The following is a 24,666-nucleotide window of genomic DNA, read 5'->3' on the forward strand; positions in this document are numbered from 1 at the left end:
CTGTGTCTTTTGACATGACCCTCGTTCTGTTGGATATCAGAGCATCCACGCTTCCCGGCAGAAGAAGCGTCCATTTCCTGCCCCGGACTTGAAGTCAGCCTGTGTCTCCGGTAAGGCTTCGGACCATTTAATAACAATGGTTTGTGGAGACCACGATCTAGATGCTGGTGAAATGCACTACTGTTCAGTTTGCACCTACTTCTCAGCACCCTCCATGGGGATAAAAAAAAAAAAAATTAAAGAAAAACACATTGAGTGTCCACTGATAATCCAAATTCAATCTGAGACTGAGAGTTTTTTTACGCTACTTTATCGATTTCACTTCTTTCTCTCACCCCCAAATTCCCAGTTCTCAAAGACACCAACAGCATTTCTTCTTTGCATGATCCCACAGAATAACCGTATCCATTCACCATATAACCGTGGACTACTTAGTACTGCATGAAGTAGGAAAGGCGAGGAAGGAACTTTCTACTGTTCTGGCTCCACTGTGAAAATCTAAGAGCTGCTGTCAGCCGAAGCCAGTCTGCTCATGCCGAGGAGCTCTGAGCCATGGCACACTCCTTTGGAATATTTCCCTGGGCCTTCATGTCAGCTCCTGCAGTGTGTAGAATCTGCTAAGTCACACGCTGTCCTCCGTTTGTGTCCTCCGTGCTTTCAATGGATGTCATCTTGAGTCTTTGATTTTTGTTGTCATTGGTGTATGTGTTTGTGGAAAAGTATTGAGTCTTTGATGTGCGTGTAGCAGCTACTGAGCAAGGCTTTGAAGGCTAGTGGGCTGCAGGACTGCGCGGGAGGAGGGGGGGCGGCGGGGGTTGGGAGGGGGCGCTGGGCCGGGAGGGCCCCGTGGCAGCAGCTCGGCCTCTTGAGGCGTCCGGGGACGGCCACGGTCGTCTACGGCCATACCACCCTGAACGCGCCCGATCTCGTCTGATCTCGGAAGCTAAGCAGGGTCGGGCCTGGTTAGTACTTGGATGGGAGACCGCCTGGGAATACCGGGTGCTGTAGGCTTTTGCCTCTTCTTTTGTCCCGCCCGCCGGCCTGTCGGGGGTCGGGGGGTGGGGCTGGGGGTGGGCCGGTCCCTCCGCCCTCGGCCCTCCGCCCTCCGGCCGCGCCGCCCGCTGCGCCCGCCGGAGGCTTCCTCTCCTCTCCCCGGCTGCAGCACCACCGCCAGGCGGCGGCAGCGGCGGAGCATCCCAGCCGTTCCGTTCCGCCCAGCAGCGGAGCCCCAGCCCTGGGCCCACACCGGGCCGGGCGGCGGGATCCCTAAGTGCTGCTGGGTCTCCACCCCCCGGCCCCCCCGGGACAATCCCTACACCCGGCGCGGGACAGTCCACGGCCGCAAACCGTCCCCTGGGCCCCCGGACCCCCAGCCCACCGTGGACTTCCTCTCTGCCGCACACCCGGGCCTCGGGCCGGGGCTCCCGAGAGACACACCGGCGCACCGCACAGGGCAAGTGGCCGGCCGCCCGGGCAGAGAGGACACACAACAGCACACGGAGCACACGCACCCAAACCCAGACGCCCCACCCCCAAACCCCGCCCCACCGAGCAACAGGACAGCCGGCTCTGGGCCCCCCACCCCCACGCGGGTGCTGCTGCCACATGCAGGCCCTGAGGGGAAATCGAGGCAGAACAGTCCTCCCCAGACGGAGTGGGGTGGCGGGGTGGGGGGGACACTGCACGTCTTCAGGACCTCGGGGTGAAGGACCAGCCGCGCACACGGCCCTGCCTCCTTGTCCTGGCCCTGCCCCAAAGGCCCCTCTCCACCGTGCCCTCGCGTGGGGCGGCGGAGGGCCCTCTCGCGCGCACTCTCCGGCTCTGGCCCTCCGTCCCCACGCGTGGAAGTCTGTCCCTGCGCGCTTGCCCGTGGGGCTGCTCCTTGGGCTGCGGGACGGTGGTGCGTCCGCGGTTTGGGTGGGGGAGGGGGGATGCGCGCGAGACCCGTCAGTCTCCGCCTGCCCCGGATACGGACAGGTGGTCTAGCGAAGGGCCAGGGCGGCGGGAGGGACCGGACTGGGCAGGGAGGGACGCGTAGCAGCAGCTCGGCCTCTTGAGGCGTCCGGGGGCGGCCGCCGTCGTCTACGGCCATACCACCCTGAACGCGCCCGATCTCGTCTGATCTCGGAAGCTAAGCAGGGTCGGGCCCGGTTAGTACTTGGATGGGAGACCGCCTGGGAATACCGGGTGCTGTAGGCTTTTTGCTTTGCCTCTTTTTCTGTCCCGCCCGCCCTGGGCTGGGAAGGGGGGGGCTCCTCCGCCCACCTCGGCTGGGAAAGGGGGGGGCCCTTCGCCCTCCACGCCCGTCCTGGCTCCCGCCCCCGCCCACCCCCACCCCGCCCCGGCAGGCCCGGATCCTGCCCCGTGGCCCCTGGAGAGAGGGTCAGATTTGAGATGTGGAGGCTCAGTCCCCGAGGCTGTCGGCCCTCAGACACCTGCCCCAGGTCCGGGCCTCCGGAACTGCTGACGGACCGGCTCTGAATTCAGGACAAATTCTAAAGTTGTCCAAGTACATGACCACGTTACCCTAGGAAAGGAAAAATTCGATCATATCCATATATGCAGAAGCATGGAATCTAAACAGTTGGCTATTCGTTCACGGGAAAGGAATTTAAGAATCCAGATGAGAAGACACCTAGAAACACTTTTCAAAAGTCTAAATCTTTAGAAAATATTCTTAAGGATTAAGAAGTAAAAACATTCTTTGGAAAGTCACGAGCAAGAACAGGGTGTTGATATGAAATTCTTCTGTTCAATACTGCAAGCGACGCTCTAAAAATATACTCAAACAGGGGAAGACACTAACAATATACGGGAAAGGAAAATCACCTTCTTCATTTTCCTCACCTCCTACGGTTCTCAAAATAGAATGTTTGCCAGTATGCATGGGAGACCTGTCGAAATCCTAAGTGAGTCCAGCAAGATAGCTCTATCTGAAATCAACATTCAATCGATAGTTTCAATATTTCTTATTTCCTAGCAAATACACAATGTTGAAGGCAATTTGTAAAAAGGATAACATGCAAAGTCACAGAAAATCTACATAGCACCTACGGGACAAAGGTGCCAACTTAGATGGAAAACTTAGTAACAACGTCAATGACGGCCCAAATCCATGGAGAGGCTCTACTATATTCCTAGATAGATGGACACGGAGTCCCCAAACTAATCATTTCCCCCAAATTAATAAATAGTGCAATTTAAACAGGGTTTATAACTAGAAATTTACAATCTGTTTCTTTCTCTCTTTCTTTTAATTTGGGAAATGGATATGTTAAAGAGCAATAATAGCAATTATTAGTTTTATTCTATTAGACCCAATTAACTGTACCAAAACTCTCTACCACTCGCCTTATAAAAATGGGAGTTTATTCATATGTCGGAAGCCGCTGTGTATCTTTTTCCGAAGGCATGGAACCGAAAAAACACTTCTCCCAAACAAATCCCATCTCGACTCTCATCATTTTGCTGGCTTTTCCTTTTAAAGCTTTTGCTCTCTGTTCCATGACTATCTCATTGAGGTAGTTTGTTAATTTCACAGTTTATATAACACATGTGGAGCCATTCTGGATTCATTCTGGCTAACTTGTGTTCCAGGGGAAACCTTCTGTTTGGGGAATACGCCTTGCTTACACAGGAAGCTGCAGTTCATCAGCACTTCTATAGAATGGCACTGCACGAGTCAATCAAAGTATCTTTATCCGATCTTTGACTAGGTCCATGTACACGGGGCTCCCGTGAGTATTACTCTGGATGTTTCCTGGTCACGTGTGCCCTATCTTCTCTCTGGTACGTGCTACTCAGAGAATATGCTTGTTCCTAAATTATGCCAGTGTTCATTCATATCCATTTATGCTACATTGTTTTCCAAATGGTTCTATAATTTCACCTCCCATATCAGCAGTGTGCGTGTTAAGAGTTCTCCTCCCAGCCAACACAGTGATCAGTGTTTTAAGTTTCCTCAATCTGGTGAGTTTGGAACTACATCTTGCTTCATTTTTTATTTTGTGTTTCCTTGATTAATAATGAGGATACAGTGTCAAACGCGTATTAAGCCTATTACACATAGATATTCTGTAGCAGTGATATTTTGCCAATTGTATGCGCTACAGATCCCTTGTCCTGTTTGCAACTTGTTTTGTACCGTGTTTATGGTATCTTTGGAAACTTTTTGTTATGGAAAATTTGAAATATAAACAAAAACAGAAAGAATATATAATACCTACTCACTACCCTGACTCAAGAAATCATCAACCCTTGGTCAGATCTTGTTTCTTTTATACCCCTCCTACCTTAAGTTCATGATCCCCTTAACGATATCCCTCCATCGACAAAAAGTCAATATGTTTCTATCAAAGGTAGAGGCTTTCTTTCCTTTTTAAATGTAACCGCAGCCACATTATTCCATCTAAGAATCTAACCGTATTGGAGAGAACAGCAAGTCCTCAATGTTTGCGTTTCCCTGACACACATACACTCATTTCAGTTTCTTGGAATCCAGTCCAAATACAGTACATACATTGTGCTCGGTTGAGAGGTCTTTGGAAAGAGTGTCCATACATCCCAACCAGTTGGGGGCAGTCCCGGTTGTCACCATTTCACTTTGTTTCCTCCCGCTCTCCACAGTGGGGGACCCGAGTTATTTTTGCATTGTTAGGGGTTTAGTCGTGGATTTAAACACATTTAATGTGCTTCAATATCTTGCAATTATTATACTTACTGGTGATCAAACCGTCCTGTGTTTGGCAGACGGGAGTCTACTCATTCTGGTTCCTGTGTCTTTTGACATGACCCTCGTTCTGTTGGATATCAGAGCATCCACGCTTCCCGGCAGAAGAAGCGTCCATTTCCTGCCCCGGACTTGAAGTCAGCCTGTGTCTCCGGTAAGGCTTCGGACCATTTAATAACAATGGTTTGTGGAGACCACGATCTAGATGCTGGTGAAATGCACTACTGTTCAGTTTGCACCTACTTCTCAGCACCCTCCATGGGGATAAAAAAAAAAAAAATTAAAGAAAAACACATTGAGTGTCCACTGATAATCCAAATTCAATCTGAGACTGAGAGTTTTTTTACGCTACTTTATCGATTTCACTTCTTTCTCTCACCCCCAAATTCCCAGTTCTCAAAGACACCAACAGCATTTCTTCTTTGCATGATCCCACAGAATAACCGTATCCATTCACCATATAACCGTGGACTACTTAGTACTGCATGAAGTAGGAAAGGCGAGGAAGGAACTTTCTACTGTTCTGGCTCCACTGTGAAAATCTAAGAGCTGCTGTCAGCCGAAGCCAGTCTGCTCATGCCGAGGAGCTCTGAGCCATGGCACACTCCTTTGGAATATTTCCCTGGGCCTTCATGTCAGCTCCTGCAGTGTGTAGAATCTGCTAAGTCACACGCTGTCCTCCGTTTGTGTCCTCCGTGCTTTCAATGGATGTCATCTTGAGTCTTTGATTTTTGTTGTCATTGGTGTATGTGTTTGTGGAAAAGTATTGAGTCTTTGATGTGCGTGTAGCAGCTACTGAGCAAGGCTTTGAAGGCTAGTGGGCTGCAGGACTGCGCGGGAGGAGGGGGGGCGGCGGGGGTTGGGAGGGGGCGCTGGGCCGGGAGGGCCCCGTGGCAGCAGCTCGGCCTCTTGAGGCGTCCGGGGACGGCCACGGTCGTCTACGGCCATACCACCCTGAACGCGCCCGATCTCGTCTGATCTCGGAAGCTAAGCAGGGTCGGGCCTGGTTAGTACTTGGATGGGAGACCGCCTGGGAATACCGGGTGCTGTAGGCTTTTGCCTCTTCTTTTGTCCCGGCCGCCGGCCTGTCGGGGGTCGGGGGGTGGGGCTGGGGGTGGGCCGGTCCCTCCGCCCTCGGCCCTCCGCCCTCCGCGCCCGCCCTTGGCCCCGGTCGCCGCCCGCTGCGCCCGCCGGAGGCTTCCTCTCCTCTCCCCGGCTGCAGCACCACCGCCAGGCGGCGGCAGCGGCGGAGCATCCCAGCCGTTCCGTTCCGCCCAGCAGCGGAGCCCCAGCCCTGGGCCCACACCGGGCCGGGCGGCGGGATCCCTAAGTGCTGCTGGGTCTCCACCCCCCGGCCCCCCCGGGACAATCCCTACACCCGGCGCGGGACAGTCCACGGCCGCAAACCGTCCCCTGGGCCCCCGGACCCCCAGCCCACCGTGGACTTCCTCTCTGCCGCACACCCGGGCCTCGGGCCGGGGCTCCCGAGAGACACACCGGCGCACCGCACAGGGCAAGTGGCCGGCCGCCCGGGCAGAGAGGACACACAACAGCACACGGAGCACACGCACCCAAACCCAGACGCCCCACCCCCAAACCCCGCCCCACCGAGCAACAGGACAGCCGGCTCTGGGCCCCCCACCCCCACGCGGGTGCTGCTGCCACATGCAGGCCCTGAGGGGAAATCGAGGCAGAACAGTCCTCCCCAGACGGAGTGGGGTGGCGGGGTGGGGGGGACACTGCACGTCTTCAGGACCTCGGGGTGAAGGACCAGCCGCGCACACGGCCCTGCCTCCTTGTCCTGGCCCTGCCCCAAAGGCCCCTCTCCACCGTGCCCTCGCGTGGGGCGGCGGAGGGCCCTCTCGCGCGCACTCTCCGGCTCTGGCCCTCCGTCCCCACGCGTGGAAGTCTGTCCCTGCGCGCTTGCCCGTGGGGCTGCTCCTTGGGCTGCGGGACGGTGGTGCGTCCGCGGTTTGGGTGGGGGAGGGGGGATGCGCGCGAGACCCGTCAGTCTCCGCCTGCCCCGGATACGGACAGGTGGTCTAGCGAAGGGCCAGGGCGGCGGGAGGGACCGGACTGGGCAGGGAGGGACGCGTAGCAGCAGCTCGGCCTCTTGAGGCGTCCGGGGGCGGCCGCCGTCGTCTACGGCCATACCACCCTGAACGCGCCCGATCTCGTCTGATCTCGGAAGCTAAGCAGGGTCGGGCCCGGTTAGTACTTGGATGGGAGACCGCCTGGGAATACCGGGTGCTGTAGGCTTTTTGCTTTGCCTCTTTTTCTGTCCCGCCCGCCCTGGGCTGGGAAGGGGGGGCTCCTCCGCCCACCTCGGCTGGGAAAGGGGGGGGCCCTTCGCCCTCCACGCCCGTCCTGGCTCCCGCCCCCGCCCACCCCCACCCCGCCCCGGCAGGCCCGGATCCTGCCCCGTGGCCCCTGGAGAGAGGGTCAGATTTGAGATGTGGAGGCTCAGTCCCCGAGGCTGTCGGCCCTCAGACACCTGCCCCAGGTCCGGGCCTCCGGAACTGCTGACGGACCGGCTCTGAATTCAGGACAAATTCTAAAGTTGTCCAAGTACATGACCACGTTACCCTAGGAAAGGAAAAATTCGATCATATCCATATATGCAGAAGCATGGAATCTAAACAGTTGGCTATTCGTTCACGGGAAAGGAATTTAAGAATCCAGATGAGAAGACACCTAGAAACACTTTTCAAAAGTCTAAATCTTTAGAAAATATTCTTAAGGATTAAGAAGTAAAAACATTCTTTGGAAAGTCACGAGCAAGAACAGGGTGTTGATATGAAATTCTTCTGTTCAATACTGCAAGCGACGCTCTAAAAATATACTCAAACAGGGGAAGACACTAACAATATACGGGAAAGGAAAATCACCTTCTTCATTTTCCTCACCTCCTACGGTTCTCAAAATAGAATGTTTGCCAGTATGCATGGGAGACCTGTCGAAATCCTAAGTGAGTCCAGCAAGATAGCTCTATCTGAAATCAACATTCAATCGATAGTTTCAATATTTCTTATTTCCTAGCAAATACACAATGTTGAAGGCAATTTGTAAAAAGGATAACATGCAAAGTCACAGAAAATCTACATAGCACCTACGGGACAAAGGTGCCAACTTAGATGGAAAACTTAGTAACAACGTCAATGACGGCCCAAATCCATGGAGAGGCTCTACTATATTCCTAGATAGATGGACACGGAGTCCCCAAACTAATCATTTCCCCCAAATTAATAAATAGTGCAATTTAAACAGGGTTTATAACTAGAAATTTACAATCTGTTTCTTTCTCTCTTTCTTTTAATTTGGGAAATGGATATGTTAAAGAGCAATAATAGCAATTATTAGTTTTATTCTATTAGACCCAATTAACTGTACCAAAACTCTCTACCACTCGCCTTATAAAAATGGGAGTTTATTCATATGTCGGAAGCCGCTGTGTATCTTTTTCCGAAGGCATGGAACCGAAAAAACACTTCTCCCAAACAAATCCCATCTCGACTCTCATCATTTTGCTGGCTTTTCCTTTTAAAGCTTTTGCTCTCTGTTCCATGACTATCTCATTGAGGTAGTTTGTTAATTTCACAGTTTATATAACACATGTGGAGCCATTCTGGATTCATTCTGGCTAACTTGTGTTCCAGGGGAAACCTTCTGTTTGGGGAATACGCCTTGCTTACACAGGAAGCTGCAGTTCATCAGCACTTCTATAGAATGGCACTGCACGAGTCAATCAAAGTATCTTTATCCGATCTTTGACTAGGTCCATGTACACGGGGCTCCCGTGAGTATTACTCTGGATGTTTCCTGGTCACGTGTGCCCTATCTTCTCTCTGGTACGTGCTACTCAGAGAATATGCTTGTTCCTAAATTATGCCAGTGTTCATTCATATCCATTTATGCTACATTGTTTTCCAAATGGTTCTATAATTTCACCTCCCATATCAGCAGTGTGCGTGTTAAGAGTTCTCCTCCCAGCCAACACAGTGATCAGTGTTTTAAGTTTCCTCAATCTGGTGAGTTTGGAACTACATCTTGCTTCATTTTTTATTTTGTGTTTCCTTGATTAATAATGAGGATACAGTGTCAAACGCGTATTAAGCCTATTACACATAGATATTCTGTAGCAGTGATATTTTGCCAATTGTATGCGCTACAGATCCCTTGTCCTGTTTGCAACTTGTTTTGTACCGTGTTTATGGTATCTTTGGAAACTTTTTGTTATGGAAAATTTGAAATATAAACAAAAACAGAAAGAATACTATAATACCTACTCACTACCCTGACTCAAGAAATCATCAACCCTTGGTCAGATCTTGTTTCTTTTATACCCCTCCTACCTTAAGTTCATGATCCCCTTAACGATATCCCTCCATCGACAAAAAGTCAATATGTTTCTATCAAAGGTAGAGGCTTTCTTTCCTTTTTAAATGTAACCGCAGCCACATTATTCCATCTAAGAATCTAACCGTATTGGAGAGAACAGCAAGTCCTCAATGTTTGCGTTTCCCTGACACACATACACTCATTTCAGTTTCTTGGAATCCAGTCCAAATACAGTACATACATTGTGCTCGGTTGAGAGGTCTTTGGAAAGAGTGTCCATACATCCCAACCAGTTGGGGGCAGTCCCGGTTGTCACCATTTCACTTTGTTTCCTCCCGCTCTCCACAGTGGGGGACCCGAGTTATTTTTGCATTGTTAGGGGTTTAGTCGTGGATTTAAACACATTTAATGTGCTTCAATATCTTGCAATTATTATACTTACTGGTGATCAAACCGTCCTGTGTTTGGCAGACGGGAATCTACTCATTCTGGTTCCTGTGTCTTTTGACATGACCCTCGTTCTGTTGGATATCAGAGCATCCACGCTTCCCGGCAGAAGAAGCGTCCATTTCCTGCCCCGGACTTGAAGTCAGCCTGTGTCTCCGGTAAGGCTTCGGACCATTTAATAACAATGGTTTGTGGAGACCACGATCTAGATGCTGGTGAAATGCACTACTGTTCAGTTTGCACCTACTTCTCAGCACCCTCCATGGGGATAAAAAAAAAAAAAAATTAAAGAAAAACACATTGAGTGTCCACTGATAATCCAAATTCAATCTGAGACTGAGAGTTTTTTTACGCTACTTTATCGATTTCACTTCTTTCTCTCACCCCCAAATTCCCAGTTCTCAAAGACACCAACAGCATTTCTTCTTTGCATGATCCCACAGAATAACCGTATCCATTCACCATATAACCGTGGACTACTTAGTACTGCATGAAGTAGGAAAGGCGAGGAAGGAACTTTCTACTGTTCTGGCTCCACTGTGAAAATCTAAGAGCTGCTGTCAGCCGAAGCCAGTCTGCTCATGCCGAGGAGCTCTGAGCCATGGCACACTCCTTTGGAATATTTCCCTGGGCCTTCATGTCAGCTCCTGCAGTGTGTAGAATCTGCTAAGTCACACGCTGTCCTCCGTTTGTGTCCTCCGTGCTTTCAATGGATGTCATCTTGAGTCTTTGATTTTTGTTGTCATTGGTGTATGTGTTTGTGGAAAAGTATTGAGTCTTTGATGTGCGTGTAGCAGCTACTGAGCAAGGCTTTGAAGGCTAGTGGGCTGCAGGACTGCGCGGGAGGGGGGGGGGCGGCGGGGGTTGGGAGGGGGCGCTGGGCCGGGAGGGCCCCGTGGCAGCAGCTCGGCCTCTTGAGGCGTCCGGGGACGGCCACGGTCGTCTACGGCCATACCACCCTGAACGCGCCCGATCTCGTCTGATCTCGGAAGCTAAGCAGGGTCGGGCCTGGTTAGTACTTGGATGGGAGACCGCCTGGGAATACCGGGTGCTGTAGGCTTTTGCCTCTTCTTTTGTCCCGCCCGCCGGCCTGTCGGGGGTCGGGGGGTGGGGCTGGGGGTGGGCCGGTCCCTCCGCCCTCGGCCCTCGGCCCTCGGCCCTCCGCCCTCCGCGCCCGCTCTTGGCCCCGGTCGCCGCCCGCTGCGCCCGCCGGAGGCTTCCTCTCCTCTCCCCGGCTGCAGCACCACCGCCAGGCGGCGGCAGCGGCGGAGCATCCCAGCCGTTCCGTTCCGCCCAGCAGCGGAGCCCCAGCCCTGGGCCCACACCGGGCCGGGCGGCGGGATCCCTAAGTGCTGCTGGGTCTCCACCCCCCGGCCCCCCCGGGACAATCCCTACACCCGGCGCGGGACAGTCCACGGCCGCAAACCGTCCCCTGGGCCCCCGGACCCCCAGCCCACCGTGGACTTCCTCTCTGCCGCACACCCGGGCCTCGGGCCGGGGCTCCCGAGAGACACACCGGCGCACCGCACAGGGCAAGTGGCCGGCCGCCCGGGCAGAGAGGACACACAACAGCACACGGAGCACACGCACCCAAACCCAGACGCCCCACCCCCAAACCCCGCCCCACCGAGCAACAGGACAGCCGGCTCTGGGCCCCCCACCCCCACGCGGGTGCTGCTGCCACATGCAGGCCCTGAGGGGAAATCGAGGCAGAACAGTCCTCCCCAGACGGAGTGGGGTGGCGGGGTGGGGGGGACACTGCACGTCTTCAGGACCTCGGGGTGAAGGACCAGCCGCGCACACGGCCCTGCCTCCTTGTCCTGGCCCTGCCCCAAAGGCCCCTCTCCACCGTGCCCTCGCGTGGGGCGGCGGAGGGCCCTCTCGCGCGCACTCTCCGGCTCTGGCCCTCCGTCCCCACGCGTGGAAGTCTGTCCCTGCGCGCTTGCCCGTGGGGCTGCTCCTTGGGCTGCGGGACGGTGGTGCGTCCGCGGTTTGGGTGGGGGAGGGGGGATGCGCGCGAGACCCGTCAGTCTCCGCCTGCCCCGGATACGGACAGGTGGTCTAGCGAAGGGCCAGGGCGGCGGGAGGGACCGGACTGGGCAGGGAGGGACGCGTAGCAGCAGCTCGGCCTCTTGAGGCGTCCGGGGGCGGCCGCCGTCGTCTACGGCCATACCACCCTGAACGCGCCCGATCTCGTCTGATCTCGGAAGCTAAGCAGGGTCGGGCCCGGTTAGTACTTGGATGGGAGACCGCCTGGGAATACCGGGTGCTGTAGGCTTTTTGCTTTGCCTCTTTTTCTGTCCCGCCCGCCCTGGGCTGGGAAGGGGGGGCTCCTCCGCCCACCTCGGCTGGGAAAGGGGGGGGCCCTTCGCCCTCCACGCCCGTCCTGGCTCCCGCCCCCGCCCACCCCCACCCCGCCCCGGCAGGCCCGGATCCTGCCCCGTGGCCCCTGGAGAGAGGGTCAGATTTGAGATGTGGAGGCTCAGTCCCCGAGGCTGTCGGCCCTCAGACACCTGCCCCAGGTCCGGGCCTCCGGAACTGCTGACGGACCGGCTCTGAATTCAGGACAAATTCTAAAGTTGTCCAAGTACATGACCACGTTACCCTAGGAAAGGAAAAATTCGATCATATCCATATATGCAGAAGCATGGAATCTAAACAGTTGGCTATTCGTTCACGGGAAAGGAATTTAAGAATCCAGATGAGAAGACACCTAGAAACACTTTTCAAAAGTCTAAATCTTTAGAAAATATTCTTAAGGATTAAGAAGTAAAAACATTCTTTGGAAAGTCACGAGCAAGAACAGGGTGTTGATATGAAATTCTTCTGTTCAATACTGCAAGCGACGCTCTAAAAATATACTCAAACAGGGGAAGACACTAACAATATACGGGAAAGGAAAATCACCTTCTTCATTTTCCTCACCTCCTACGGTTCTCAAAATAGAATGTTTGCCAGTATGCATGGGAGACCTGTCGAAATCCTAAGTGAGTCCAGCAAGATAGCTCTATCTGAAATCAACATTCAATCGATAGTTTCAATATTTCTTATTTCCTAGCAAATACACAATGTTGAAGGCAATTTGTAAAAAGGATAACATGCAAAGTCACAGAAAATCTACATAGCACCTACGGGACAAAGGTGCCAACTTAGATGGAAAACTTAGTAACAACGTCAATGACGGCCCAAATCCATGGAGAGGCTCTACTATATTCCTAGATAGATGGACACGGAGTCCCCAAACTAATCATTTCCCCCAAATTAATAAATAGTGCAATTTAAACAGGGTTTATAACTAGAAATTTACAATCTGTTTCTTTCTCTCTTTCTTTTAATTTGGGAAATGGATATGTTAAAGAGCAATAATAGCAATTATTAGTTTTATTCTATTAGACCCAATTAACTGTACCAAAACTCTCTACCACTCGCCTTATAAAAATGGGAGTTTATTCATATGTCGGAAGCCGCTGTGTATCTTTTTCCGAAGGCATGGAACCGAAAAAACACTTCTCCCAAACAAATCCCATCTCGACTCTCATCATTTTGCTGGCTTTTCCTTTTAAAGCTTTTGCTCTCTGTTCCATGACTATCTCATTGAGGTAGTTTGTTAATTTCACAGTTTATATAACACATGTGGAGCCATTCTGGATTCATTCTGGCTAACTTGTGTTCCAGGGGAAACCTTCTGTTTGGGGAATACGCCTTGCTTACACAGGAAGCTGCAGTTCATCAGCACTTCTATAGAATGGCACTGCACGAGTCAATCAAAGTATCTTTATCCGATCTTTGACTAGGTCCATGTACACGGGGCTCCCGTGAGTATTACTCTGGATGTTTCCTGGTCACGTGTGCCCTATCTTCTCTCTGGTACGTGCTACTCAGAGAATATGCTTGTTCCTAAATTATGCCAGTGTTCATTCATATCCATTTATGCTACATTGTTTTCCAAATGGTTCTATAATTTCACCTCCCATATCAGCAGTGTGCGTGTTAAGAGTTCTCCTCCCAGCCAACACAGTGATCAGTGTTTTAAGTTTCCTCAATCTGGTGAGTTTGGAACTACATCTTGCTTCATTTTTTATTTTGTGTTTCCTTGATTAATAATGAGGATACAGTGTCAAACGCGTATTAAGCCTATTACACATAGATATTCTGTAGCAGTGATATTTTGCCAATTGTATGCGCTACAGATCCCTTGTCCTGTTTGCAACTTGTTTTGTACCGTGTTTATGGTATCTTTGGAAACTTTTTGTTATGGAAAATTTGAAATATAAACAAAAACAGAAAGAATACTATAATACCTACTCACTACCCTGACTCAAGAAATCATCAACCCTTGGTCAGATCTTGTTTCTTTTATACCCCTCCTACCTTAAGTTCATGATCCCCTTAACGATATCCCTCCATCGACAAAAAGTCAATATGTTTCTATCAAAGGTAGAGGCTTTCTTTCCTTTTTAAATGTAACCGCAGCCACATTATTCCATCTAAGAATCTAACCGTATTGGAGAGAACAGCAAGTCCTCAATGTTTGCGTTTCCCTGACACACATACACTCATTTCAGTTTCTTGGAATCCAGTCCAAATACAGTACATACATTGTGCTCGGTTGAGAGGTCTTTGGAAAGAGTGTCCATACATCCCAACCAGTTGGGGGCAGTCCCGGTTGTCACCATTTCACTTTGTTTCCTCCCGCTCTCCACAGTGGGGGACCCGAGTTATTTTTGCATTGTTAGGGGTTTAGTCGTGGATTTAAACACATTTAATGTGCTTCAATATCTTGCAATTATTATACTTACTGGTGATCAAACCGTCCTGTGTTTGGCAGACGGGAATCTACTCATTCTGGTTCCTGTGTCTTTTGACATGACCCTCGTTCTGTTGGATATCAGAGCATCCACGCTTCCCGGCAGAAGAAGCGTCCATTTCCTGCCCCGGACTTGAAGTCAGCCTGTGTCTCCGGTAAGGCTTCGGACCATTTAATAACAATGGTTTGTGGAGACCACGATCTAGATGCTGGTGAAATGCACTACTGTTCAGTTTGCACCTACTTCTCAGCACCCTCCATGGGGATAAAAAAAAAAAAAAATTAAAGAAAAACACATTGAGTGTCCACTGATAATCCAAATTCAATCTGAGACTGAGAGTTTTTTTACGCTACTTTATCGATTTCACTTCTTTCTCTCACCCCCAAATTCCCAGTTCTCAAAGACACCAACAGCATTTCTTCTTTGCATGATCCCACAGAATAACCGTATCCATTCACCATATAACCGTGGACTACTTAGTACTGCATGAAGTAGGAAAGGCGAGGAAGGAACTTTCTACTGTTCTGGCTCCACTGTGAAAATCTAAGAGCTGCTGTCAGCCGAAGCCAGTCTGCTCATGCCGAGGAGCTCTGAGCCATGGCACACTCCTTTGGAATATTTCCCTGGGCCTTCATGTCAGCTCCTGCAGTGTGTAGAATCTGCTAAGTCACACGCTGTCCTCCGTTTGTGTCCTCCGTGCTTTCAATGGATGTCATCTTGAGTCTTTGATTTTTGTTGTCATTGGTGTATGTGTTTGTGGAAAAGTATTGAGTCTTTGATGTGCGTGTAGCAGCTACTGAGCAAGGCTTTGAAGGCTAGTGGGCTGCAGGACTGCGCGGGAGGGGGGGGGGCGGCGGGGGTTGGGAGGGGGCGCTGGGCCGGGAGGGCCCCGTGGCAGCAGCTCGGCCTCTTGAGGCGTCCGGGGACGGCCACGGTCGTCTACGGCCATACCACCCTGAACGCGCCCGATCTCGTCTGATCTCGGAAGCTAAGCAGGGTCGGGCCTGGTTAGTACTTGGATGGGAGACCGCCTGGGAATACCGGGTGCTGTAGGCTTTTGCCTCTTCTTTTGTCCCGCCCGCCGGCCTGTCGGGGGTCGGGGGGTGGGGCTGGGGGTGGGCCGGTCCCTCCGCCCTCGGCCCTCGGCCCTCGGCCCTCCGCCCTCCGCGCCCGCTCTTGGCCCCGGTCGCCGCCCGCTGCGCCCGCCGGAGGCTTCCTCTCCTCTCCCCGGCTGCAGCACCACCGCCAGGCGGCGGCAGCGGCGGAGCATCCCAGCCGTTCCGTTCCGCCCAGCAGCGGAGCCCCAGCCCTGGGCCCACACCGGGCCGGGCGGCGGGATCCCTAAGTGCTGCTGGGTCTCCACCCCCCGGCCCCCCCGGGACAATCCCTACACCCGGCGCGGGACAGTCCACGGCCGCAAACCGTCCCCTGGGCCCCCGGACCCCCAGCCCACCGTGGACTTCCTCTCTGCCGCACACCCGGGCCTCGGGCCGGGGCTCCCGAGAGACACACCGGCGCACCGCACAGGGCAAGTGGCCGGCCGCCCGGGCAGAGAGGACACACAACAGCACACGGAGCACACGCACCCAAACCCAGACGCCCCACCCCCAAACCCCGCCCCACCGAGCAACAGGACAGCCGGCTCTGGGCCCCCCACCCCCACGCGGGTGCTGCTGCCACATGCAGGCCCTGAGGGGAAATCGAGGCAGAACAGTCCTCCCCAGACGGAGTGGGGTGGCGGGGTGGGGGGGACACTGCACGTCTTCAGGACCTCGGGGTGAAGGACCAGCCGCGCACACGGCCCTGCCTCCTTGTCCTGGCCCTGCCCCAAAGGCCCCTCTCCACCGTGCCCTCGCGTGGGGCGGCGGAGGGCCCTCTCGCGCGCACTCTCCGGCTCTGGCCCTCCGTCCCCACGCGTGGAAGTCTGTCCCTGCGCGCTTGCCCGTGGGGCTGCTCCTTGGGCTGCGGGACGGTGGTGCGTCCGCGGTTTGGGTGGGGGAGGGGGGATGCGCGCGAGACCCGTCAGTCTCCGCCTGCCCCGGATACGGACAGGTGGTCTAGCGAAGGGCCAGGGCGGCGGGAGGGACCGGACTGGGCAGGGAGGGACGCGTAGCAGCAGCTCGGCCTCTTGAGGCGTCCGGGGGCGGCCGCCGTCGTCTACGGCCATACCACCCTGAACGCGCCCGATCTCGTCTGATCTCGGAAGCTAAGCAGGGTCGGGCCCGGTTAGTACTTGGATGGGAGACCGCCTGGGAATACCGGGTGCTGTAGGCTTTTTGCTTTGCCTCTTTTTCTGTCCCGCCCGCCCTGGGCTGGGAAGGGGGGGCTCCTCCGCCCACCTCGGCTGGGAAAGGGGGGGGCCCTTCGCCCTCCACGCCCGTCCTGGCTCCCGCCCCCGCCCACCCCCACCCCGCCCCGGCAGGCCCGGATCCTGCCCCGTGGCCCCTGGAGAGAGGGTCAGATTTGAGATGTGGAGGCTCAGTCCCCGAGGCTGTCGGCCCTCAGACACCTGCCCCAGGTCCGGGCCTCCGGAACTGCTGACGGACCGGCTCTGAATTCAGGACAAATTCTAAAGTTGTCCAAGTACATGACCACGTTACCCTAGGAAAGGAAAAATTCGATCATATCCATATATGCAGAAGCATGGAATCTAAACAGTTGGCTATTCGTTCACGGGAAAGGAATTTAAGAATCCAGATGAGAAGACACCTAGAAACACTTTTCAAAAGTCTAAATCTTTAGAAAATATTCTTAAGGATTAAGAAGTAAAAACATTCTTTGGAAAGTCACGAGCAAGAACAGGGTGTTGATATGAAATTCTTCTGTTCAATACTGCAAGCGACGCTCTAAAAATATACTCAAACAGGGGAAGACACTAACAATATACGGGAAAGGAAAATCACCTTCTTCATTTTCCTCACCTCCTACGGTTCTCAAAATAGAATGTTTGCCAGTATGCATGGGAGACCTGTCGAAATCCTAAGTGAGTCCAGCAAGATAGCTCTATCTGAAATCAACATTCAATCGATAGTTTCAATATTTCTTATTTCCTAGCAAATACACAATGTTGAAGGCAATTTGTAAAAAGGATAACATGCAAAGTCACAGAAAATCTACATAGCACCTACGGGACAAAGGTGCCAACTTAGATGGAAAACTTAGTAACAACGTCAATGACGGCCCAAATCCATGGAGAGGCTCTACTATATTCCTAGATAGATGGACACGGAGTCCCCAAACTAATCATTTCCCCCAAATTAATAAATAGTGCAATTTAAACAGGGTTTATAACTAGAAATTTACAATCTGTTTCTTTCTCTCTTTCTTTTAATTTGGGAAATGGATATGTTAAAGAGCAATAATAGCAATTATTAGTTTTATTCTATTAGACCCAATTAACTGTACCAAAACTCTCTACCACTCGCCTTATAAAAATGGGAGTTTATTCATATGTCGGAAGCCGCTGTGTATCTTTTTCCGAAGGCATGGAACCGAAAAAACACTTCTCCCAAACAAATCCCATCTCGACTCTCATCATTTTGCTGGCTTTTCCTTTTAAAGCTTTTGCTCTCTGTTCCATGACTATCTCATTGAGGTAGTTTGTTAATTTCACAGTTTATATAACACATGTGGAGCCATTCTGGATTCATTCTGGCTAACTTGTGTTCCAGGGGAAACCTTCTGTTTGGGGAATACGCCTTGCTTACACAGGAAGCTGCAGTTCATCAGCACTTCTATAGAATGGCACTGCACGAGTCAATCAAAGTATCTTTATCCGATCTTTGACTAGGTCCATGTACACGGGGCTCCCGTGAGTATTACTCTGGATGTTTCCTGGTCACGTGTGCCCTATCTTCTCTCTGGTACGTGCTACTCAGAGAATATGCTTGTTCCTAAATTATGCCAGTGTTCATTCATATCCATTTATGCTACATTGTTTTCCAAATGGTTCTATAATTTCACCTCCCATATCAGCAGTGTGCGTGTTAAGAGTTCTCCTCCCAGCCAACACAGTGATCAGTGTTTTAAGTTTCCTCAATCTGGTGAGTTTGGAACTACATCTTGCTTCATTTTTTATTTTGTGTTTCCTTGATTAATAATGAGGATACAGTGTCAAACGCGTATTAAGCCTATTACACATAGATATTCTGTAGCAGTGATATTTTGCCAATTGTATGCGCTACAGATCCCTTGTCCTGTTTGCAACTTGTTTTGTACCGTGTTTATGGTATCTTTGGAAACTTTTTGTTATGGAAAATTTGAAATATAAACAAAAACAGAAAGAATACTATAATACCTACTCACTACCCTGACTCAAGAAATCATCAACCCTTGGTCAGATCTTGTTTCTTTTATACCCCTCCTACCTTAAGTTCATGATCCCCTTAACGATATCCCTCCATCGACAAAAAGTCAATATGTTTCTATCAAAGGTAGAGGCTTTCTTTCCTTTTTAAATGTAACCGCAGCCACATTATTCCATCTAAGAATCTAACCGTATTGGAGAGAACAGCAAGTCCTCAATGTTTGCGTTTCCCTGACACACATACACTCATTTCAGTTTCTTGGAATCCAGTCCAAATACAGTACATACATTGTGCTCGGTTGAGAGGTCTTTGGAAAGAGTGTCCATACATCCCAACCAGTTGGGGGCAGTCCCGGTTGTCACCATTTCACTTTGTTTCCTCCCGCTCTCCACAGTGGGGGACCCGAGTTATTTTTGCATTGTTAGGGGTTTAGTCGTGGATTTAAACACATTTAATGTGCTTCAATATCTTGCAATTATTATACTTACTGGTGATCAAACCGTCCTGTGTTTGGCAGACGGGAATCTACTCATTCTGGTTCCTGTGTCTTTTGACATGACCCTCGTTCTGTTGGATATCAGAGCATCCACGCTTCCCGGCAGAAGAAGCGTCCATTTCCTGCCCCGGACTTGAAGTCAGCCTGTGTCTCCGGTAAGGCTTCGGACCATTTAATAACAATGGTTTGTGGAGACCACGATCTAGATGCTGGTGAAATGCACTACTGTTCAGTTTGCACCTACTTCTCAGCACCCTCCATGGGGATAAAAAAAAAAAAAAATTAAAGAAAAACACATTGAGTGTCCACTGATAATCCAAATTCAATCTGAGACTGAGAGTTTTTTTACGCTACTTTATCGATTTCACTTCTTTCTCTCACCCCCAAATTCCCAGTTCTCAAAGACACCAACAGCATTTCTTCTTTGCATGATCCCACAGAATAACCGTATCCATTCACCATATAACCGTGGACTACTTAGTACTGCATGAAGTAGGAAAGGCGAGGAAGGAACTTTCTACTGTTCTGGCTCCACTGTGAAAATCTAAGAGCTGCTGTCAGCCGAAGCCAGTCTGCTCATGCCGAGGAGCTCTGAGCCATGGCACACTCCTTTGGAATATTTCCCTGGGCCTTCATGTCAGCTCCTGCAGTGTGTAGAATCTGCTAAGTCACACGCTGTCCTCCGTTTGTGTCCTCCGTGCTTTCAATGGATGTCATCTTGAGTCTTTGATTTTTGTTGTCATTGGTGTATGTGTTTGTGGAAAAGTATTGAGTCTTTGATGTGCGTGTAGCAGCTACTGAGCAAGGCTTTGAAGGCTAGTGGGCTGCAGGACTGCGCGGGAGGGGGGGGGGCGGCGGGGGTTGGGAGGGGGCGCTGGGCCGGGAGGGCCCCGTGGCAGCAGCTCGGCCTCTTGAGGCGTCCGGGGACGGCCACGGTCGTCTACGGCCATACCACCCTGAACGCGCCCGATCTCGTCTGATCTCGGAAGCTAAGCAGGGTCGGGCCTGGTTAGTACTTGGATGGGAGACCGCCTGGGAATACCGGGTGCTGTAGGCTTTTGCCTCTTCTTTTGTCCCGCCCGCCGGCCTGTCGGGGGTCGGGGGGTGGGGCTGGGGGTGGGCCGGTCCCTCCGCCCTCGGCCCTCGGCCCTCGGCCCTCCGCCCTCCGCGCCCGCTCTTGGCCCCGGTCGCCGCCCGCTGCGCCCGCCGGAGGCTTCCTCTCCTCTCCCCGGCTGCAGCACCACCGCCAGGCGGCGGCAGCGGCGGAGCATCCCAGCCGTTCCGTTCCGCCCAGCAGCGGAGCCCCAGCCCTGGGCCCACACCGGGCCGGGCGGCGGGATCCCTAAGTGCTGCTGGGTCTCCACCCCCCGGCCCCCCCGGGACAATCCCTACACCCGGCGCGGGACAGTCCACGGCCGCAAACCGTCCCCTGGGCCCCCGGACCCCCAGCCCACCGTGGACTTCCTCTCTGCCGCACACCCGGGCCTCGGGCCGGGGCTCCCGAGAGACACACCGGCGCACCGCACAGGGCAAGTGGCCGGCCGCCCGGGCAGAGAGGACACACAACAGCACACGGAGCACACGCACCCAAACCCAGACGCCCCACCCCCAAACCCCGCCCCACCGAGCAACAGGACAGCCGGCTCTGGGCCCCCCACCCCCACGCGGGTGCTGCTGCCACATGCAGGCCCTGAGGGGAAATCGAGGCAGAACAGTCCTCCCCAGACGGAGTGGGGTGGCGGGGTGGGGGGGACACTGCACGTCTTCAGGACCTCGGGGTGAAGGACCAGCCGCGCACACGGCCCTGCCTCCTTGTCCTGGCCCTGCCCCAAAGGCCCCTCTCCACCGTGCCCTCGCGTGGGGCGGCGGAGGGCCCTCTCGCGCGCACTCTCCGGCTCTGGCCCTCCGTCCCCACGCGTGGAAGTCTGTCCCTGCGCGCTTGCCCGTGGGGCTGCTCCTTGGGCTGCGGGACGGTGGTGCGTCCGCGGTTTGGGTGGGGGAGGGGGGATGCGCGCGAGACCCGTCAGTCTCCGCCTGCCCCGGATACGGACAGGTGGTCTAGCGAAGGGCCAGGGCGGCGGGAGGGACCGGACTGGGCAGGGAGGGACGCGTAGCAGCAGCTCGGCCTCTTGAGGCGTCCGGGGGCGGCCGCCGTCGTCTACGGCCATACCACCCTGAACGCGCCCGATCTCGTCTGATCTCGGAAGCTAAGCAGGGTCGGGCCCGGTTAGTACTTGGATGGGAGACCGCCTGGGAATACCGGGTGCTGTAGGCTTTTTGCTTTGCCTCTTTTTCTGTCCCGCCCGCCCTGGGCTGGGAAGGGGGGGCTCCTCCGCCCACCTCGGCTGGGAAAGGGGGGGGCCCTTCGCCCTCCACGCCCGTCCTGGCTCCCGCCCCCGCCCACCCCCACCCCGCCCCGGCAGGCCCGGATCCTGCCCCGTGGCCCCTGGAGAGAGGGTCAGATTTGAGATGTGGAGGCTCAGTCCCCGAGGCTGTCGGCCCTCAGACACCTGCCCCAGGTCCGGGCCTCCGGAACTGCTGACGGACCGGCTCTGAATTCAGGACAAATTCTAAAGTTGTCCAAGTACATGACCACGTTACCCTAGGAAAGGAAAAATTCGATCATATCCATATATGCAGAAGCATGGAATCTAAACAGTTGGCTATTCGTTCACGGGAAAGGAATTTAAGAATCCAGATGAGAAGACACCTAGAAACACTTTTCAAAAGTCTAAATCTTTAGAAAATATTCTTAAGGATTAAGAAGTAAAAACATTCTTTGGAAAGTCACGAGCAAGAACAGGGTGTTGATATGAAATTCTTCTGTTCAATACTGCAAGCGACGCTCTAAAAATATACTCAAACAGGGGAAGACACTAACAATATACGGGAAAGGAAAATCACCTTCTTCATTTTCCTCACCTCCTACGGTTCTCAAAATAGAATGTTTGCCAGTATGCATGGGAGACCTGTCGAAATCCTAAGTGAGTCCAGCAAGATAGCTCTATCTGAAATCAACATTCAATCGATAGTTTCAATATTTCTTATTTCCTAGCAAATACACAATGTTGAAGGCAATTTGTAAAAAGGATAACATGCAAAGTCACAGAAAATCTACATAGCACCTACGGGACAAAGGTGCCAACTTAGATGGAAAACTTAGTAACAACGTCAATGACGGCCCAAATCCATGGAGAGGCTCTACTATATTCCTAGATAGATGGACACGGAGTCCCCAAACTAATCATTTCCCCCAAATTAATAAATAGTGCAATTTAAACAGGGTTTATAACTAGAAATTTACAATCTGTTTCTTTCTCTCTTTCTTTTAATTTGGGAAATGGATATGTTAAAGAGCAATAATAGCAATTATTAGTTTTATTCTATTAGACCCAATTAACTGTACCAAAACTCTCTACCACTCGCCTTATAAAAATGGGAGTTTATTCATATGTCGGAAGCCGCTGTGTATCTTTTTCCGAAGGCATGGAACCGAAAAAACACTTCTCCCAAACAAATCCCATCTCGACTCTCATCATTTTGCTGGCTTTTCCTTTTAAAGCTTTTGCTCTCTGTTCCATGACTATCTCATTGAGGTAGTTTGTTAATTTCACAGTTTATATAACACATGTGGAGCCATTCTGGATTCATTCTGGCTAACTTGTGTTCCAGGGGAAACCTTCTGTTTGGGGAATACGCCTTGCTTACACAGGAAGCTGCAGTTCATCAGCACTTCTATAGAATGGCACTGCACGAGTCAATCAAAGTATCTTTATCCGATCTTTGACTAGGTCCATGTACACGGGGCTCCCGTGAGTATTACTCTGGATGTTTCCTGGTCACGTGTGCCCTATCTTCTCTCTGGTACGTGCTACTCAGAGAATATGCTTGTTCCTAAATTATGCCAGTGTTCATTCATATCCATTTATGCTACATTGTTTTCCAAATGGTTCTATAATTTCACCTCCCATATCAGCAGTGTGCGTGTTAAGAGTTCTCCTCCCAGCCAACACAGTGATCAGTGTTTTAAGTTTCCTCAATCTGGTGAGTTTGGAACTACATCTTGCTTCATTTTTTATTTTGTGTTTCCTTGATTAATAATGAGGATACAGTGTCAAACGCGTATTAAGCCTATTACACATAGATATTCTGTAGCAGTGATATTTTGCCAATTGTATGCGCTACAGATCCCTTGTCCTGTTTGCAACTTGTTTTGTACCGTGTTTATGGTATCTTTGGAAACTTTTTGTTATGGAAAATTTGAAATATAAACAAAAACAGAAAGAATACTATAATACCTACTCACTACCCTGACTCAAGAAATCATCAACCCTTGGTCAGATCTTGTTTCTTTTATACCCCTCCTACCTTAAGTTCATGATCCCCTTAACGATATCCCTCCATCGACAAAAAGTCAATATGTTTCTATCAAAGGTAGAGGCTTTCTTTCCTTTTTAAATGTAACCGCAGCCACATTATTCCATCTAAGAATCTAACCGTATTGGAGAGAACAGCAAGTCCTCAATGTTTGCGTTTCCCTGACACACATACACTCATTTCAGTTTCTTGGAATCCAGTCCAAATACAGTACATACATTGTGCTCGGTTGAGAGGTCTTTGGAAAGAGTGTCCATACATCCCAACCAGTTGGGGGCAGTCCCGGTTGTCACCATTTCACTTTGTTTCCTCCCGCTCTCCACAGTGGGGGACCCGAGTTATTTTTGCATTGTTAGGGGTTTAGTCGTGGATTTAAACACATTTAATGTGCTTCAATATCTTGCAATTATTATACTTACTGGTGATCAAACCATCCTGTGTTTGGCAGACGGGAGTCTACTCATTCTGGTTCCTGTGTCTTTTGACATGACCCTCGTTCTGTTGGATATCAGAGCATCCACGCTTCCCGGCAGAAGAAGCGTCCATTTCCTGCCCCGGACTTGAAGTCAGCCTGTGTCTCCGGTAAGGCTTCGGACCATTTAATAACAATGGTTTGTGGAGACCACGATCTAGATGCTGGTGAAATGCACTACTGTTCAGTTTGCACCTACTTCTCAGCACCCTCCATGGGGATAAAAAAAAAAAAATTAAAGAAAAACACATTGAGTGTCCACTGATAATCCAAATTCAATCTGAGACTGAGAGTTTTTTTACGCTACTTTATCGATTTCACTTCTTTCTCTCACCCCCAAATTCCCAGTTCTCAAAGACACCAACAGCATTTCTTCTTTGCATGATCCCACAGAATAACCGTATCCATTCACCATATAACCGTGGACTACTTAGTACTGCATGAAGTAGGAAAGGCGAGGAAGGAACTTTCTACTGTTCTGGCTCCACTGTGAAAATCTAAGAGCTGCTGTCAGCCGAAGCCAGTCTGCTCATGCCGAGGAGCTCTGAGCCATGGCACACTCCTTTGGAATATTTCCCTGGGCCTTCATGTCAGCTCCTGCAGTGTGTAGAATCTGCTAAGTCACACGCTGTCCTCCGTTTGTGTCCTCCGTGCTTTCAATGGATGTCATCTTGAGTCTTTGATTTTTGTTG

At 51.8% G+C, this 24,666-nt stretch overlaps 10 non-coding genes across 10 annotated transcripts; all 10 read left to right on the plus strand.

Moving 5' to 3' along the window:
- Positions 1-892: 892 nt before the first annotated feature.
- On the plus strand, positions 893-1,011 carry LOC138394997 (5S ribosomal RNA). Its single transcript, XR_011235499.1, has one exon. It is a non-coding gene; the product is annotated as a 5S ribosomal RNA (ribosomal RNA).
- A 1,069-nt stretch (positions 1,012-2,080) lies between these two features.
- LOC138394836 (5S ribosomal RNA) lies at positions 2,081-2,199 on the plus strand. Its single transcript, XR_011235362.1, has one exon. It is a non-coding gene; the product is annotated as a 5S ribosomal RNA (ribosomal RNA).
- Positions 2,200-5,665: 3,466 nt separating this feature from the next.
- On the plus strand, positions 5,666-5,784 carry LOC138394999 (5S ribosomal RNA). Its single transcript, XR_011235500.1, has one exon. It is a non-coding gene; the product is annotated as a 5S ribosomal RNA (ribosomal RNA).
- A 1,085-nt stretch (positions 5,785-6,869) lies between these two features.
- LOC138394837 (5S ribosomal RNA) lies at positions 6,870-6,988 on the plus strand. Its single transcript, XR_011235363.1, has one exon. It is a non-coding gene; the product is annotated as a 5S ribosomal RNA (ribosomal RNA).
- A 3,467-nt stretch (positions 6,989-10,455) lies between these two features.
- Positions 10,456-10,574, plus strand: LOC138394807 (5S ribosomal RNA). Its single transcript, XR_011235334.1, has one exon. It is a non-coding gene; the product is annotated as a 5S ribosomal RNA (ribosomal RNA).
- Positions 10,575-11,673: 1,099 nt separating this feature from the next.
- Positions 11,674-11,792, plus strand: LOC138394838 (5S ribosomal RNA). Its single transcript, XR_011235364.1, has one exon. It is a non-coding gene; the product is annotated as a 5S ribosomal RNA (ribosomal RNA).
- Positions 11,793-15,259: 3,467 nt separating this feature from the next.
- LOC138394808 (5S ribosomal RNA) lies at positions 15,260-15,378 on the plus strand. Its single transcript, XR_011235335.1, has one exon. It is a non-coding gene; the product is annotated as a 5S ribosomal RNA (ribosomal RNA).
- Positions 15,379-16,477: 1,099 nt separating this feature from the next.
- Positions 16,478-16,596, plus strand: LOC138394839 (5S ribosomal RNA). Its single transcript, XR_011235365.1, has one exon. It is a non-coding gene; the product is annotated as a 5S ribosomal RNA (ribosomal RNA).
- A 3,467-nt stretch (positions 16,597-20,063) lies between these two features.
- On the plus strand, positions 20,064-20,182 carry LOC138394809 (5S ribosomal RNA). Its single transcript, XR_011235336.1, has one exon. It is a non-coding gene; the product is annotated as a 5S ribosomal RNA (ribosomal RNA).
- A 1,099-nt stretch (positions 20,183-21,281) lies between these two features.
- Positions 21,282-21,400, plus strand: LOC138394841 (5S ribosomal RNA). Its single transcript, XR_011235366.1, has one exon. It is a non-coding gene; the product is annotated as a 5S ribosomal RNA (ribosomal RNA).
- The last annotated feature ends 3,266 nt before the right edge of the window (positions 21,401-24,666 follow it).

The sequence above is a fragment of the Eulemur rufifrons genome, chromosome 14 (genome assembly GCF_041146395.1).
Source record: "Eulemur rufifrons isolate Redbay chromosome 14, OSU_ERuf_1, whole genome shotgun sequence".
NCBI classification, from domain to species: domain Eukaryota; kingdom Metazoa; phylum Chordata; class Mammalia; order Primates; family Lemuridae; genus Eulemur; species Eulemur rufifrons.